The sequence below is a fragment of the Pteropus medius genome, unplaced genomic scaffold (genome assembly GCF_902729225.1).
Source record: "Pteropus medius unplaced genomic scaffold, Ma_sr-lr_union100, whole genome shotgun sequence".
NCBI lineage: Eukaryota > Metazoa > Chordata > Mammalia > Chiroptera > Pteropodidae > Pteropus > Pteropus medius.
In genome coordinates this window covers 5,948,531-5,967,340 of record NW_024347788.1, presented here as the reverse complement: position 1 = coordinate 5,967,340, position 18,810 = coordinate 5,948,531, and positions in this window count along the sequence as shown.

Genomic DNA, 18,810 nt, shown 5'->3' with positions numbered 1-18,810 from the left:
TATCTCTTATTGAAAGGTTACACTTAATTTCTAGAATTCTTTGATGATATCATCAATATTACTAAGCCCCACACAATGATAGGTCAGTGTCTCTGGGAATCACACAGAATTAGCAGAAGACCTGGAATTTAGGTCAGACATATTGTCAAAATTAATACCTGACAGTTGACCTTGGCTACGATAGAGAAGTTTTCTTTCAGCTCCAACCAGGAGATGGACCCAAAGTCAGTTTTTTCTCTGTGTGTGAGTGTGTGTGAGTGTTTGTGTGTGTGTGTTTAATGCTGTTTTCATACACATAAATGATCCCATCCTAGTCTTTCTTGTCATAATTCTTTTACAATGCACCATTTCTTGGATATAGTTTAGGAAATAAAACGTACACACAGATACCCTCACAAGTCTCTTCTGTGCCCTTCTGCATAGTCAGCCAGACCATAATAGTCACTCTTCTTTGGGTAAGATGGTTGTCACTTGTCACCACTACTACATCTGGGTAGCTCATTTGGACCCTCGAAAGACACTCTCTAAATATATTTTGGCTTTTACTCAGTTATGGCTAATCGTGATACCCTTCACGTCTGCCTGTCCAAAAATCTCTCATCAGAGAGAGACATGTATGTTTCTCTCATCACAAGGAAACAGAACTTTTTTCCAAAGGACAGAGCACATGTGTACTGTAGCCAAAGTTTACCTTCTAAAAATAACATTAACGTGTGTATCCTGAGATTACACATTTGCCCTTCTTCCTGTTCTCTTTTAATTACTCCCATTAATAGTATTTCTTGATTTTAATAGAAAAGAGTATTCTGTCAAAAATGGTTTCAAATGGTAACAGTTGGGTAGCCAGTGCTTGATAAATGACTTTTGCAGATAGAGCCCATCTAAACAACCCCAGAAGCTATCACAAAAGATAGCGGGGGACATGGAGAATCACTTGGACATACCTGATGAAGGGTCACAGTTTTTCTCAGTGAATGAAAGGTGAATTCCTGAAAAAGGGGACATCTCTAAAGGTCACCCTTGCATTTCTGTATTGCATTAGACGTGGTAAAAGGCACAATGTTGACGCTCTTAGATTTTTAGATTGGTTATTTGATTTGCACAGGAAACACATTGGTTTTTGAGTCGAAAATCCTTTGGGAATAAGTCTGATGCCAGGAAGGATGTGTAATTTAGAAACAGAAATGTACATTTTCTCCCGAAGGTGGAAGGANGTCAAGAATATCTCTTATTGAAAGGTTACACTTAATTTCTAGAATTCTTTGATGATATCATCAATATTACTAAGCCCCACACAATGATAGGTCAGTGTCTCTGGGAATCACACAGAATTAGCAGAAGACCTGGAATTTAGGTCAGACATATTGTCAAAATTAATACCTGACAGTTGACCTTGGCTACGATAGAGAAGTTTTCTTTCAGCTCCAACCAGGAGATGGACCCAAAGTCAGTTTTTTCTCTGTGTGTGAGTGTGTGTGTGTTTAATGCTGTTTTCATACGCATAAATGATCCCATCCTAATCTAACCCTCTTGTCATAATTCTTTTACAATGCACCATTTCTTGGATATAGTTTAGGAAATAAAACGTACACACAGATACCCTCACAAGTCTCTTCTGTGCCCTTCTGCATAGTCAGCCAGACCATAATAGTCACTCTTCTTTGGGTAAGATGGTTGTCACTTGTCACCACTACTACATCTGGGTAGCTCATTTGGACCCTCCAAAGACACTCTCTAAATATATTTTGGCTTTTACTCAGTTATGGCTAATCGTGATACCCTTCACGTCTGCCTGTCCAAAAATCTCTCATCAGAGAGAGACATGTATGTTTCTCTCATCACAAGGAAACAGAACTTTTTTCCAAAGGACAGAGCACATGTGTACTGTAGCCAAAGTTTACCTTCTAAAAATAACATTAACGTGTGTATCCTGAGATTACACATTTGCCCTTCTTCCTGTTCTCTTTTAATTACTCCCATTAATAGTATTTCTTGATTTTAATAGAAAAGAGTATTCTGTCAAAAATGGTTTCAAATGGTAACAGTTGGGTAGCCAGTGCTTGATAAATGACTTTTGCAGATAGAGCCCATCTAAACAACCCCAGAAGCTATCACAAAAGATAGCGGGGGACATGGAGAATCACTTGGACATACCTGATGAAGGGTCACAGTTTTTCTCAGTGAATGAAAGGTGAATTCCTGAAAAAGGGGACATCTCTAAAGGTCACCCTTGCATTTCTGTATTGCATTAGACGTGGTAAAAGGCACAATGTTGACGCTCTTAGATTTTTAGATTGGTTATTTGATTTGCACAGGAAACACATTGGTTTTTGAGTCAAAAATCCTTTGGGAATAAGTCTGATGCCAGGAAGGATGTGTAATTTAGAAACAGAAATGTACATTTTCTCCCGAAGGTGGAAGGAGGGAAATAGAGAACGTTTTTTAAAAGCATCTTTTGCATTCACGTTCACAGGAGGTAGGGGGAAAACAACAACAACAACAACAACAACAACAGCAACAGCACTCCAGGTTTTCTGTCTGATTTATTTATCATATTAGTAATGTTTAGGGAAAACACATAGCAGAAATGAAACAAAATTCCAATTAGCACAGCGCAGCATTTAGGATTTCTAGAGTATAACTTAAGAGAAAGATATACTGTAAATAGAAAGAAGAAAACTTAAAAATGCTACAAAATTCAGTATTTTCAGGTTTTGAATTTATTTGAAAGCACAGGAACTTGCAAAAACATGGAAGTACAATAAGATTTGAAAAATTTCTAAATATATATGTAACAGAATAGTAAATTATTAAGAAATTAGAGATAGTTACCCAAAAGGAAACACATATTGCGTTTATGCAGAGTTTGATAATCTTTTCTTCCGATTCGTGGCTTTGATTATTAACTCCATGTGGCTCCAGACCAAATCTCTCTCTCTAATCTGATTTTTCTTTCAAGATTCAGGTTCATGTTCCAATTATTACTACGTGGTTTCACGGCTGTTTTATTGAGCGCAACTCATTGTCTTTTTGACCTCCCAAATTGACATATTCCTTTTATTTCCTGTCCCCGGAAATGGCCAAGCCATTGTGTTCTTCATGTTTGGAAACTCAAAGTTGTCTTTGATGACTTGTCTTTGGCTCCATGTCACAAATCAGTCACTAAGTCTTTCTAGTGTTTCCGGAAAATGTTTCTCCCCTTTCTTGATCCTTCTGCTTCCACTCCGACCCACTCCAAGTTATTACTGAAGTTTTCAAATCAACCTAGTCCTTCTTTCCCTTGTCCATTCTCTCACTGTCCTCAATCGAACCTTATTTAAAACACTAATGTCGTGAGAAATTCTCTCTTCTCAAAAGTATGCGGAGATTTTACCTTGCTACTGAGGTCAAGCTGAATCGCTTTGTTGTAATCTTTAAAAGCCTTAACAACGTGGCCCCATTGTCTCTATCCAGAGGATAAATAAATGTTAATTAAACACTAAGTTTTGCCAACTCTTCTCAAGACACTGCATGGGATGCAAAAGCACCATAGAATGTGAGTCCTGTCTTCGAGGAAGTAAAGTCTAGTTAAGAAAATATAGACAGCACGTGTAAAAGGTAATTATATAAAGAAGTATAAAAGCCAAATGAATGCCTCAGATAATAACTTTATTCACACATTATGATTCGTTGGAGAACTAGAGTACAGATCTCCTGTCCTGCTAATATGTTTTCTTCCCAAGGTAGATCCTCTATTTATTACTTCAGGGAGCTTTTAATTGTGAGATAACAATTCTAATTAACATACAAGGAGAAATGTAAGATGTTATGAGAAAGTGTATGAGGGGGACCTCTGTAGCCTGCGACCACCTCATAATAACACACATGGTTATCACAGAAAGCTTCACGAAGGAACTGAAGTTTAAATTGAAAATAAAGAATAAGAAGCATCTATCAGGAGATGGAAAAAGATAAGCCAGGAAGAGAGAACCATATGTGTACAGTGCCATAAGCGAGCGAAGACTTGGAACTGTGAGGGACTGACAGCTACACGGTGTGAATAGAGGAGAAACGGGAGAGAGACTGATAAGACAGGCAGGAGACTGTGGCAGGGCCAGTTACTCATGGCCTTGTCAACCAAGTTAAGGATTTGGGACTTTGTTCTAAGAGCAGCTAGAAGACATTGAAGGGTTTTAATAGAAGAAGGACTAGATTCTCATTTCAGTTCAGTGTTTTCCAAATGAATGAATGGATCGTTGTGTTAACCTTGGATAAGCCCATGAATGTCAGTTTTCTCATCTTTAAAATGGAGGTAATGATAATGAATCGTGGAGTTCTTCCCAAAAGAAAATGGGATAATTAGTAAAAGCATTTGTAAATAAAGCAAATCGAAAGAGAGAAAAAGACAGAGATGGAGAGAATAAAAATATGTAAAGGACTGTCCATAAAACCTGGCCCATAGCCTCGAAGTATCTAAAACCCTTACCTATAACATTAGCACTGTACTGCAACACTTGTGAAGTCGGGAGTGGGAAGAGGAATAGGAAGAGTCATGAATGATGGACAATAATCCAGGGGTCGAGTTAACCCATTTATAGAAACTGAGAAAGGGGGAAGTTTTGTTTTGTTGCTTCAAAAGATTTTAGATTTCTGAATTAGCTGATATCAGTTACAAAGGAGAATGAAATGATGTTAAATGGAGAAATCATTATGTTATTTATTTTATTTTATTTTTGCAGAATGAGATCTCTTAATCCACAAACCAGAATCTCTGTATGGAGTGATTATAACTGGCCTGCTCAAGGGCCCATTCAGAAAAAATTATTTGTAGAACATTAACTTTATGTCTACATTTTAAATCAGAAGCTTATAGGGCTATAAGGGAGGGCAATAAAAATATATTTACTTTGGGTGCCTGACCTGCAGTAAAGATAGCACTTAAGTGTTTTGGTCAGATGGAGCCCCCTGTCCAGTTACAAAAGGTCTCCCAAGCAAGACCTGTTTTATTGAAAGAATTTTCCAGATGAACTGCCAAGTCAGAAGAAAGCACTAAGCCAAAGTTTAAAGTAATTAAGGCTACAATCCATGCATGCTCTGTAGGAGCAAGAAAGACCCCTAGAAAATAATGTCAAAGGTCATGCTGGTCATTTGTATCTCTTAATCACAGGATCATTTAATAATGTATATGAGTGTCAGATCATTGTAATGTCTACCTGAAACTAATAGGATATCGTACGTCCATTATATGACAATTAAAAAAAAAAGTCATGCTGATATTTTGACTTGTCCTGAAAAGGCTATAATGGATTTGACAGGAATAATCCCAGATGTATTTATCGAGCACCCATTAAGCGACTGGCACTGTTTCAAACCTCCCAGGTGGCGGGAGACTGGTCCTTTCTGCAGAGAGAGAAATTGATTTCCTACCTAGGATCAACTTTACAGGGTGCAAGCTATTTGTTTTATTTATGGCTTGAACTCAGCTCCCTGCTGTAATAATTCAAATTCGGTAAGTACAGACCTCTTTCTAATTTAGATATTGACCGAAAAGGGAGCCAGCTTAGAGCTGGCCCTGCTGCTACTTGCAGGGGGGTGGAGGGAGGTGGATTTATGCTAATGAATGGGGCTGGGGCTCTCAAGGATTTGCTTTCCTTACTAACTCCTCGGGACTGTACTTTACAAGACTCTTGGTTGCGCTTCTCAATAAGAGCTGAAGTTTATTATGGTCCACGTCAAAGGCTATTCATTAGGCTCAAAACAAACTAAATAAAGCAGAACTTAATGGAAAAGTTTGGTTTCTTAATATAAAATTCTGTCTCTGAATAAACAGAAAGTGAGAAAGGAAATTCAGAAAGCATATTCATGGAAAGGTGAGACCATGATCTTATCTTGGGAGTCAGAATATAACAATCTAACCTTGACTAAATTGGAACCTTTGCACATGTTTTAATTACTAGCCATTGGATGATAGAGTCCCAGTAGCTAGATTTCAGGAAGCACAATCTCAAAGAGTTTTGATATTTTTCTAAGGGAATAAATTTACTTGAGCCTTTACCTTAATCATTCTTGGAGCTTTTATGTTCTCTTCACTGATAGCAGGAAGCTGAAGCCCTTTGTACAGATCAATTCTCAATGGGGACAGCCACAAGGCTGGACTACAATAGGTTATAGACAATTCCACTTGGAAAAAACCATAGTAGGATTCAAGAGAACAGAACTAGATATGATTAGCATGCCTCACGAACCATAAGCCCTTCAGAAATGTAAATATAAATATCAAAGTGAAAAACAAGTTTTGTTTTTGTTTTCTTTTGTTTTGTTTTTTTAAGACAAAGATGATTCTGGACTTTCTGGAATGAGTTTAGAATTACATAAACAAAGCCAAAACCTTATTTGTCTGGCCATTAATTGCTATGGAAATAGTATTTATATATTTTTCCTGCTTCAAGAACCTTATTCACCTTAATTTTTAAATCTCTTGTCTATGAAGTTTATATAATAACCTATACCCTTAAATTTGTTTGCATATTTGTAAAATATGTGAGAATTTTACAACTTCCTAAATTTTAGGCGGGCTATTACTACATTAAACTTACTCCCATTTTTTTCATGGAGTCTTTTGAGGAAGGCTGCTAATCATGTTTTCTTCTAACTCCATCCTTTATAAATTTACACTCAATTAGAATAGTGGCCTCTCCAAAACTACCTTATCATTTTTTTATAACTCTATATATCATTCCTGAATATTAAGTCTCTCATCCATTTTATGGGCTCGTGGTTTATTTAATTTTCTCACTGCCTTTGGATCGACCCACAAACCTCGAGCTCCTGGTGAAGGCAACAGGAGATCTTTTCCATCTGAACATTGAACTTGGAGTCTCACTAGAACCCTGTACTTCCTCACTCACCACCTTTTAAATGGACGATCACATATGTTTGTCTAAATATTTCTTTTAAGACTTTTTTTAAAAACCAGCAGGTCCACAGAAGACCACGGTGGCAGTTTACCCCAAAAGCAGGTGTTGAGCGTCTACTGCATTTATTGCCATCAGAAAGGCCGAGGAAAGAGCATCACAAATATTTATTTTTAAGTACTTGAGTTTGAATATCTATGTTAAAAGTAGTAAGTTAAAAGAATGGAAATGGGCATTTCCTCTGCCCCTGGGATTTTACCACATTAGATGGGAAATGACACAAATACCCATCTCCTAAGTGGGGGTAGAGGCATTGTCGAATTCTTGTAAAGCTACAAGTAAATTAGGAACAGACATTCTCGATTTTCCTAATATGTGGCTAATGTGGTATAACGGTGGTCAGCAAACATTTCCTTAAAAGGGCTAGGTAATCAATATTTTAAGCTTTGCAAGCCTTATGATCTCTGTCACATCTCATCTCTGCCCAGTAGCGGGAAAGCAGCCAATGACAATATGTAAATGAGCGAGCTTGGCTCTGATCCAGTAGAACTTTATAAAACAAAACAAAACAAAACAAAACAAAACAAAAAAACAAAAACAAAAAAATCAGGCCTCGGGTTGGACGTGCCCTAAGGGCAGTAGTTTGCTGACCCCTGAGGTATAATATGTCCTACTTAGAGCTGAAAATAATGAAATCTCGCTCCCAGTCGTTTCTGCCAGGTCAGGTTTATGGAGCATGCAGATTAAAAAACCATTAACCGTTCATAAGGGGTCTGATTCTTGCCTTTGCCACAACTTCAGTTTCACTCTTCGTAACTAGTAAATAGAACTACTCTTTACCTATTTCGAATGTGATAATACAGCTGCAGGGCACAGAACAGCGTAGTGCATGAAAGTGTGTCAAAGGTTGGAAATGCTTGTTTAAGTCACTTTGCAAGGTTTTGCTCAGATGTGTTACTTCTCTGCAACAGTTGTTTCTCATATGTTTTATGATGTCATTTGGCACAATGTCCTATACTTTGGCTGACTTCTTCTTTAGAATACGGGTTCCTCAAGGGCAAGGTCTACCTGTGTTTCTCTTTGTATCACTAGAAACTCGCACGATGCTTTTCTCACCACTTTTTAAATGAACGGTCATGTAGCTCATAGCCCACCTTGACAGGCCCGTGATTTTTTTCCAGGCACTGTAAGTTAAGGGGCATGTTCTATCCCTGTCTTCCTTCTCTGACTGCTAAAAGAGTGACTGAAGCTACTGGCTAAAATTCAACCAGTGCGAGTAAATGTCTGAACGGCGATTTAAACAGCGATCTAACTTGAGACATTAAGAAAAGTTGATGGAGAATGACTCTTCTCATACCAGGAAGGGCACCCGAATGTGGTCTGCTAAATGGTTAACGTAAGAATATGTACGACAAAGTGACAAACCATACAGCATATTTTTACATTGATTTCCAACCCTTCTCTACCAGGTATAGTGAACACAGATACTTCTCCGCCGTGATCCCCTTGGATCCCTTAGAATATTCGAGGGCCTTCCCTTGACTCCTGTACACATTAGCTTCTAATAACACACATGGTACACAGACAGCTCTCTCTGGAGAACTGTCCTCAAAATCCTAGAGCTGCTTCTCTCACACGTGCAGAGAGGTGGACATACCTGGGCACTTACGCCCCCTTGATGGGGCCTCGTAGCAAATGACTGCAATAGGAGCACAGGCACCCACCTGTCTCGCCCTGAGAGGACGCAGACTCTAAGGCATCCGCTACACCCCAGAGCTCCCGCATCGGATCAGGCCGAAGCTGGGACTTGGCCTGAAATCACCACCTTGCTGGGCGTGGTGCCCTTCACTCTCCTGCTTTCCCTTTACTGTTTCTCCAAGGAGCCTTTTCTTAATGAATCATCTGCATGCAAATCCTCACTCACCTCAGAGGCTGATCTAGGAAACTCTGAGGCAGGAGTGGATATTCAGCTAAAGAAATATTTCGATTTGATCTTCTTTCTCTCTCTTTTTTTTTAAGCATCTTCTCCTCCTCCTTTCCCTTCTCCCCATTTCCCTCCCTTCTTCACGCTGATGCTTTATCCATCCTCAGCGTTTTTCTGGACCACACACCATCCGTGAACCTGTGCCAGTCTGGGTTGGAATGGTCTCGGCACCTTAACAGCAGGAAGGGTTTCTCTGCAGCTGTTGCTCAGGCAGGAGGAGTCCAGCTTCCGTGTTGAGTTCAACCTGAAAAGCGCTTCCCTACTGGGTAGAAGCCGTGGATTCTAGAACCTTCCCCGTTTCACACTGTTAAATATCTGCTCTGACTGAGCAACATCTCTGGTTTTTAAATTTTTTTTCCCTAAGTGTACATTTTTATTAAAGTATAACACACATACAGAAAAGCACACAAATCATAAAAAATACAGCTCCTTGAATGTTACAAAGAAAACAGGCCTGTGTAACTGCCACCGGGTCAAGAAACAGAACATCGCCTGCATCCTAACAGTCAGAACCCTCCCCTGCCTGCCTCATGCCCTGAAATGTAACTGCCGTTCTGCCATCAAGACTGTGCAGTGCAGAATTAATCTTACTCAAACAGAGACCTGGACGTTGTCCTCAGCTGCTGGGAGGTGATCTCTAGGCCAGTGAATGTCTAGCCTGAGAGCGATGTCTTTGTTTGCCTGGGGGCTTAGACCACTAGAAAGTGTAACCGTGTGGTTTATGACGGGGGCTTTGAGACACGCCATTATATCCGATCCTGGAAGAACTAAAGGTATTAGCCTGAACCTACAGGAGGGGCTGAGGCTAAAGGTCAGCTATGCGGGAAACATGCAATCAAGTCTCAGAAAAAAATTCTGGACACCACAGTCTTCAGAGAGCTGCCCTGGTCAGCAGCAGCAGTCCATGTGTATTGTGACAGGTCTGTTCTGGGAGAGGAAGGCATCCCTGTGGATAGGAGGCTTCACGTTTGGAACCCCCTCCACCCACATTGGTCCCTAGCTTTTCTTCTTTGCTGGTTCTAATTTATGTCCTTTTCCTATAATAAAACTGTAATTATAAGTATAGTGCTTTCTGAGTTCTGAGTTGAGTCTTTCTAGCAAATTATGGAACCTGAGGGTAGTTGTTGGAGACCCTGAATTTGCAGCCAACTAGCCTAAAGTCAGCATGGCCCTGGTGACCCTGAACTTATGGCTGATGCTCGAGGTGAGGACAGTCTTGTGGCCACTGTGCCCTTTACCTGTGCAGTTTGCCTAGCTCATTACAACTCCAAATACCTTTGGATTGATTTTTGGACTTTATGTAGTGGACTCATACAGCGCGTGTGCTTTTTATCGTATGGCTTTTAAAAAATAATGTTCTGTATTCTTTTTAGTAATTCCGGTATATGAATGTACTTTAAAAATTATTTACGTATTTATTTACTTTCCTATTGATAGATATTGGAGTTGTTTCTAGTTTGTGGTTTTGTTAAAAAAATGATTCTGTGTCTTTTGGTGGACACAAGCCCTCGTTGACCTTGGGGACTTACCAAGAAGTGCAACTGCCAATCAGAGTAGATTCGTCAGTCCAGCTTTTGGCAATCCTGCCCAGCATTTTCCAAACAACTCGTATCCATTTCTACTCCCACCAGCAGTGATGAGGATTCTGGTGGTTTCGCATTCTGGTTATCCTCGTCAGCCCTTGGTATTGTCTATCTCTTAAATATTAAGCCGTTTTAGAGAGTGCAGATATGACTTAAAACTGCTCAAGTGTAACGATTCTAAGGAAATGTGCTCAGGGATGGCAGAGAAATGGTTGGTTGCCTGGGAAGGTGGGGCGGTGGCCCAGGTAACTCCAACTAGTGCACGTTCCCTGGAAATTCTTCGTGGACAGCTGCATGGTTTGCAAGCACAAGCACAATCTCCTCGGCTTCTGTGACTGACCAAACGTGAGGATGCCAGTTAGGGATGTTAAAGGTCACAAGAAGTTGACAGTTAAGCCTTCTGGTACTGATGTATATTTTTTCCTTTTTTGGTAAGAAACTATAATATTACACATTCAAATTCTTTAATAGATAGAGGATTCTATACTTTTTCTGTTTTCTCTTGTCTGCATCTAAAACATTTTTAGCCACTTAGTCCTGTCTCTTGATATTTCTGATGTATGTGTGTGTGTGTGTGTGTGTGTGTGTGTGTGTATTTTAATCAAATAGTGAACCTAGTGAACAAGAATTTTAGAAGCTCTAGATGCTATTTTTCTCCAGAGAGTATTATATAATTGTATTAACCAATGTTACCCCAATAAACTTAATTGCAAACTTTTAAAAAAATTGAATGACTATCAGAGTTGAGACAGATCACCTTGTTCTAATCAGGGATTGTAAAGGATTTCAATAATTGGAGGCAGGGTTCCATCCTTTGTGAGCTTGTCTCTTTCCTATGCACCCTCTTTTCGGGGCTTTGTCCTTACTGTTTATAATCAAAAACCTGGGTGGGTACAAGGACCTTTTATTCAAGGTGAGTTCTGACCTTAAGTTTCCATCTCCCTATCACCATGAGACGCCTGACTAAGTTCTAGGTTAGCTTTTTAGCCACGAGCTGATCCTAGCTACTTGGTTTAGAGGCTCCTCATTGTCACAGATTAGGAATTTGAAAAAGAATGTCTTTGCGTCTGCTTGCAGGTGGTTATCTTTTCTCTCAGGTCTTGGCTCCTCCATTCTTGGTTGTTTTAAGGACACTGAACTTCAATTTATTTTGTCTCCTTAGTCCAAAAAGAAAGGCTGAAACTCCGAGCCACTGCCCTCTGCTTAGAAGCCCTTACTTTGCTAATAAGAAATCAGCATAAGGGAGAAAAAGTGGCTGAGGATTTGGGTTCAGCTCAATGCATTTTCCTTCCTTGGGGATCTCAGCACAGTTTGTCTTGCCTAACTGCTCACTGGTGCCCTCAAAAGAGCTGCTTAGTTTTTGTTTTGTGTCTAATTCAGTTTTGATAGTTGTTTTCAGTGGAAGAATTGGTCAGATAGGTCATAGAAGTGGAAGTCCTGTCCTTTTGGGTTTTCCTGTTTATCCATTTCATCTGTTCTGAAGTGTGAACTAATATTTTCATTTCAAAACAGACACGGCGCTTAGTTTTTGGGTCTCTGTTCTTCGAACCACATTATCCTTATCTGAAAATCTTGGATGTCTCAGTTCTCCAAAATAGATGAGAAATACGTCCATTTTATTAAATGACACTGCTTAGGATGGCCCAGTGTTGTATGTGCGTGTGTGTGTGTGCAAACACAACTGTGTCCTTTTTATGTTCTTGGTTAGGATGGAAGCTTCTTTGAGGGTAAGGTGTAAACTATATAATTCATGTAATAGCAAGTGTAATTTTTCGTTGAAACTTATTCTTGCGTCCTAACCAGATACCTTAAATATGCTTGTATGTGTCCTTGGAACTTGTATGTGTCCTTGGAACTTGTATTTGCATGTTGGACACTGTTCGTTCTTTCCACCTCCAGGTTTGTTCCTGTTCAAAATATCGTTATTAACCTTTTCATTAATGTTCTACTCCATATATGCAGGTTTTGCTTTATTTGTTGGTTTTTTTTTTTTTGGCATTTCTATTAACGCTCTTGATCACATAATGAACGTATAAGGTAAAACATTTTAAAACTATGAAACAAATAAAGTGAAAGGTAATTCCTTCTCTCACTGTTGTTCTGCTGACCTGTTTCTCACCTAGGAGACAGTCACTCTTACTTGGGTTTAATATATCCTTCCAGAGAATACGTTTGTACCGTTTTTTAAACTATTAAATGCAAATTTTGATATGCATACATTTTGTTTATCAGTTTGCTTTTCTTTTACACTTAACAATACGTCCTGGAGAAGGTTTCATACTGGTGTATAGATATGTGGCCCTGTTCATTTTAACTGCTGCATGACACCTCATTAGTTGTGTGTGTGTATGTATACACACATATATATGTGTACATATATGCATCTATTAGATTGTTCCTAATTTGTTAATATTAAAGGCTGCAATAATATTCCTGAATGTGCATTTTTGTGAACATATTGTAGGATACCTGTAAAATTAATTCCTATAGGTTCAATTGTTGGGTCAAATGTTATATGTGTTTATTCATTCTATTTCTGTGGAGAATTTAGTTTCTCAGAGTTGAATTGCTTGATAAATTTGCTAATGTTCTGAACATGATTAAACTTATATCAAATTTTATTTCATAACTTTGTAATCAGGAAGTCTCTTTTATTGAGGTTACTTAAAAATTTTAGCAAATCACATAGACTCTAATATATTTTTTTGTTTAAGTATAAGAAAAATAATTGCTGAAAAATGTAATTTCATTTCATTTATTTTTTGTTCTTTTTTTAAAAAAGAAAATTACTTTAAATTTTGATATATTTGAAGCTGAAATTGTGTAATCTAATCATGTCTAACAAGGCAACCCTGTTATTTTGTAATATATTCTCTACTACCCAATATTTTCTAGGTCTAGTTCCATATAACCAAGACTACTCAATTTCGATCGAAATAAATTTTTATTAGGTACAAATTGGAAAAAATAATTAGTGATTGGAAACATGGCCGAAAAGAGAATGGCCTAACAGATCTGTATACCTTACCAAAAATTGGCAACAATTTATTTCCAAGCTCTGCAGTAGACAGAAATCCAATCAAGAAATGCACCCTTATTTAGAACCCTCTGATAGACTTTTAGCTTTCAATTGCACAGGAGCCTGCAGACAAATGGCTGACTGCCCTTCCTTATGGTGTGAAAATGCTGTGGTCCTCTAACGTATAACCTCTAAAGAGCAAGAAGGGAGCTGGCTGCGTGCTGCCCAGCACGTAGTGCTAGGATTTCTAGATCACAAGGAATTCCTGTCTCTTTGCTTAAATATAATGAGAGTTACCATGAGTCCGTATGCTCTCAATCACACAGTGAATTTCCTCATTATTTCATTCGTATTTTTTTCTGAATTTTCATTCATTCGACAAACAATACAATATTTATCGTGTGGCAGTTCTTTGCCACACTCTCTGCCAGTTGACGTGCACATGCCCTCAGAAAGCTACCTTCTAAAGGAAGTCTTAAACAAAGAAATACAATACAATGTGATGAGAGTTATGACAGAAGAATTTGAGTGTGCTATAGGAATGTCTAAGGGCCTCCAGGATTTAAATGGGGAAGCTTCCTGGAGGAACAGAGGGGACATTTAATTCGTAAAATGAAGAATAGAATGAGAGAGTATTCTAAGGAATTCTAACCCTATCCCTCCCTGCCCTAACTGCATATAAAGGCCTGTAGACCTTGTGATTTCCAGCTGTCTGCTATATTTTATCCTCACAGTATCAGTGAGTCTGTTATACTGATTACCGGGTGTCCTGCACTGATAGAAAAATAATCACAATTCTTCACCCTTCCTAATAGTCATGGCCTTTGCAGGGTAACTTTGAAGCACTTCCCATCAGGAGATGGAGGTCTTTCCCTCCACTTTCTGAATCAGGGCTAACCTGTGTAGGCAGCATATTGTGGTGGAAGGAAAGATATGCTAGCTCAAAGCCCAGGCTTCCATTTTCTTGGAACCCTTCCTCCACCACAAGGTCACGCCTGGACTAGCCTCCTGGAGAATGAGAGACCATGTGGAGCAGAGCCAGGTCAGCCTAGTTGTCCCAGCCAAGGCCTCAGGCATATGAGCGAGCCCAGCTGAGATCAGCTGGCCTGGAACAGTTGGCCTGGACTCATGGGAAATCATACATGGTTATTGTGTTAAGACACTAAATTTTAAAATGGTTTATGCAGTCACAGACAGCTAACACTAGAGGATGGTTATGAGGATAAATAAAATAATGTACACAAACTATTCCACCTAGTGCCTACCACATAGTAAACCATGAAAACTATTATTTTTAAAGATCAAGGTAAAGTCTGAGAGTTAGTTTTCTTCTCTTGGCTTGAATGTACACACACACACACACACACACACACACACACACACACACACACATACCCTGAGAAAAATACTCTACTACATGGTTCAGTGTTCTCGATCTGAAAGCCTGCCGACCACAGTTTTCCTAAGAGATTTTTATTATTAAGGTAGTACTATCTAATGATGAGAATAGTATAATTGTGTGATCCTTAGCTTGAAGCCCACAAGAAGCGCTCTGAAGTGAAATGACTTACGCAGCTCACGGCTGATGGTCACTCCCTTTTGTATTATGTCCTTATTGTCTGGAGTTTGCTACTATTATTAACCTTCATGCTTATCTCCAAAAGGTAGGCTTGACATTGCCAAGGGAGCTGGTTGTGAACATAACCAACTTCTTTTATGCTTGAAAAACTCATAACCACGCAGCTGTCTTCTGACTGATTAGCAAGCCATCCATGGGCCTGCTCGTTGCTATGAGCATCCCTGAATTCTATACGTAAAACTACGTAACATATTGCATCTTTATGCAGTGGACCATTCTGAAATATTGAAAGAGAGAAGGTTAAGCTAGTTCTTAAATCTGGAGTACCAACAGGAGTCTGGGCTTATGTTCTAGGGAAAGCACCAACATTTGGCTTTTTTGTAGTTTCTTGAAGCTCCTTCAAATAATTTATTAATAACATCTGCTGCTACCTTCAGGTCTTTGCTTGGGATTCTTAAAAGTCCAGGTGACTTCTGCTTTGAATCTAGTTTCCTTTTACTTCACCCATATAGCGACTCCTCATTTTGTGTACCAGAAAAAAATAAGAACCCTGTCTATTCTAAGTTTTATGCTGGAACAATCTTTAGAGTTATGCTAGGAAACTTATTTTCTTTAGTAAGTATAAGAGTTTTCATCATAAACCATGAATTCATCAAATATTCATTCAGTGTTTATTATGTGATAGATTTTGTACGATGTCCTAAATGGGATTCTCCCAGAAGCAGACCCTGAGATAAATTTGAGTGCAAGTGGTTCATTATAGAAGCACGAGGAGGGTGGAATTTAATCCTCTGAGAAAATCTGGGAAAAGGAGGAAAACCCAAACCTCAGATGTATGTTAATTAAAAGGTAAAGAAGCTGGAATATTTATACTCACCTCTGGGATTGTCCTCTGAAGGCTTTTGGGAAATGCAAGGAAGTATGACTTTTGCATAGAAAAAGTGACTTTCCAAGAATTCAGAAAGCAAGTCCTCAGGCAGAAAACGTAGATCCCATCATCTGGAAATCTGTTAGGGAACACTGTCAGCTATGAGGGACATGGGTGGAGCACCAACAACATCTGTGACAAATAAGCATTTTACATTGATCTCTTTGATGCTTATAATTCTAGAAGAAGCCCTTATTAGTTTTATTCATTCAATGAGAAAACACTGAGTTTCAGATTAGTTGTGTTATTTTCCCAAGGATATGTACTAATAAGGAACGCAGTGAAGATTTAGACCCAAGGATGGGGCCACAGTCTCTTGAGAAAGTAATGACTTTCCAAATGTCACACAGCTGCTATTTGACTGAGGTCCCCTTTGACTCAGGTCCCATGACATGCAGCCTCGTGGCCTTTCCATAGCTGTTTCTGGCCATTCTCATTCCGGACACTCCTCCACCTCTAACTCTGTGCCCTGGGAGTTTGATCACTGAGTTGCTTCTTGCTTGTCCTTCTCCAAGGCATTTGATTGTACCGCTTTGTTTGGATGCCCTGGAAATCACCCAGGGGAAATCTGAAACTTTCAATGTGTCACACTTCCGTTAGCAAGTCCAGTATTTCCTTCTAGGACATCTCTTCTGGCTGAAGACATTTTGTTACCCTTGATAATTTTATTCCCATGAAATGGCTGCATTTGCCCCAATAACAGGGTCGTTTTATGTCGTTCCCTTTTTCTGAATGTTCTTTCTTCTTGTTACTAAGCTGATCCTATGCCTTTTTCTGATTTTAAGTGTCATTTCTCAGAAAGCCATCCCTGACCTCCTGACCATGTGAAACTGAAGTACCAAATGCCTCTTCTTTATAGCACTCTGTAGTTACAGTTTAACTTTTGTCTCTCTGAGGGCTCCATCAAAGCCTGAGAACTCTACCAGGAGAGCGACCATGCCAATTATGGTTCATGATTGTATCCTTCTCACCCGAAACATAAAGGTGCTTAGTAAATATAGTTGAATAAATGGATGGATGGATGGATGGATGTGTTTTTGTCACAAGGCACCCAAGGTGTATGTAATGTTTTGTACTTCATCTGTTAAGAAATAACCTTGAATCCTGCTTTAGTACAGATTTAACTCTTGGCCACAGCTTATGCCTAACAGTTTAAAAAAATGTATGCAGCAGCTTATGCCTAACAGTTTAAAAAAAATGTATGCAGCCTTACGCTGGGACCATACCCTGCCATCCACGCTGATATACCCTTGTAATGCTCCCAGATTACCCCAGGACACATTGGGCTAATTAGGCAACAAACCCAAGTGAATCTGTTAATATTTGGAAGGGTATTCTGCCTATTTCAGTTGCTCTGCTCATAATAATAGAGACATATACATAAGGAACAAGTAGTATTGTACCATACGCATCAACTAGTGGTAAAACTGCTAACCTCCATTTTCTGCAATGCTCGTACTGGGGTTCGAGCCTGCAAAGTCACTCTCTGGTATGTCCCTGTACTCCTGCATGGAGCGGCTGAAATTTTGTCTCAGCAAACGTCAGTTGGGCTTTTATTTTATTTATTTGTATTTTTTCTTTTCTTTTTTTCCCCTCTTCTCTTCCCCTCCCTCCCTTCCTTCCTTTCTTCCTTCCTTCCTTCCTTCTTTCTTATTAGGGTTATATAGGTTTCAAGTGTACAATTCTACAATACGTCATCTGTATATTGCATTGTGTTTTCAGCACCCAGAGTCAAATCTCCTCCCATTACCATGTATTTGACCCCTTTATCCTTATGCACCTCCCCTCCCCCTTTCCCTCTGATAAGCACTAAACTGTCATCTGCGTCTATAAGTTTTTGTTTGTGTTGTTCATTTGTTGCTTTCAGTTTTAAATCTTACATATGAATGAAATTATATGATTTTCAACTTTTACCATCTGACTCATTTCACTCAGCATAATAATCTTGAGATCCATCTATTGTCCCAAATGGCAGTATTTCATCTCTTCTTATGGCTGAATAATATTCCATTGTCTATATGTACCACATCTTCTTTATCCAATCATCTATAGAAGGACATTATGGTTATTTCCATATCTTAGCCACCGTGAATAATGCTGCAATGAACATCAGGGTCCATATATCTTTGTGGATAAATGTTTTCAAATTTTTTTGGGTAAATACCCAGAAGAGGGATTGCTGGGTAATATGGTAATTCTATTCTTAATTTTTGAGGAACCTCCATACTGTTTTCCACAGTAGCTGCACCAATTTACATTCCCACCAGCAGTGTAAAAAGGTCTATTTTTCCACACAACTTCTCCAACATTTGTTATTATTTGTCTTATTGATGACAGCCATTCTAACAGGGGTGAGGTGGTATCTCACTGTGGTTTCAATTTGCATTTCCCTAATAGCGAGTGAAGCATCTTTTCATACATCTGTTGGCTGTTTGTGTGTCTCCTTGGGAGAACTATTTGCCCATTTTTTAAGTTGGATTGTTTGTTTTTTGTTGTTGTGTTGTATGTGTTCTTTATATATTTTAGATATTGGGACCTTATCGGAGGCGTTGTTTGAGAATATCTTCTTTCATTCAGTTGGTTGCCTCTTTGTCTTGCTGAGTTTCTTTTGCTGTGCAAAAACTTTTTAGTTTGACATAGTCCCATTCATTCATTTTCGCTTGTACTTCCCTTGCCTTCGAGGTCAAATTCATAAAATCCTCTCCAAGTCCAAGGTCCATGAGTTTGGTGTCTATATTTTATGTATTTTATCACTTTAGGTCTTACGTTTAGGTCTTTGATCTGTTTTGAGTTAATTTTGGTGTATGATGATAGATAGAAATCT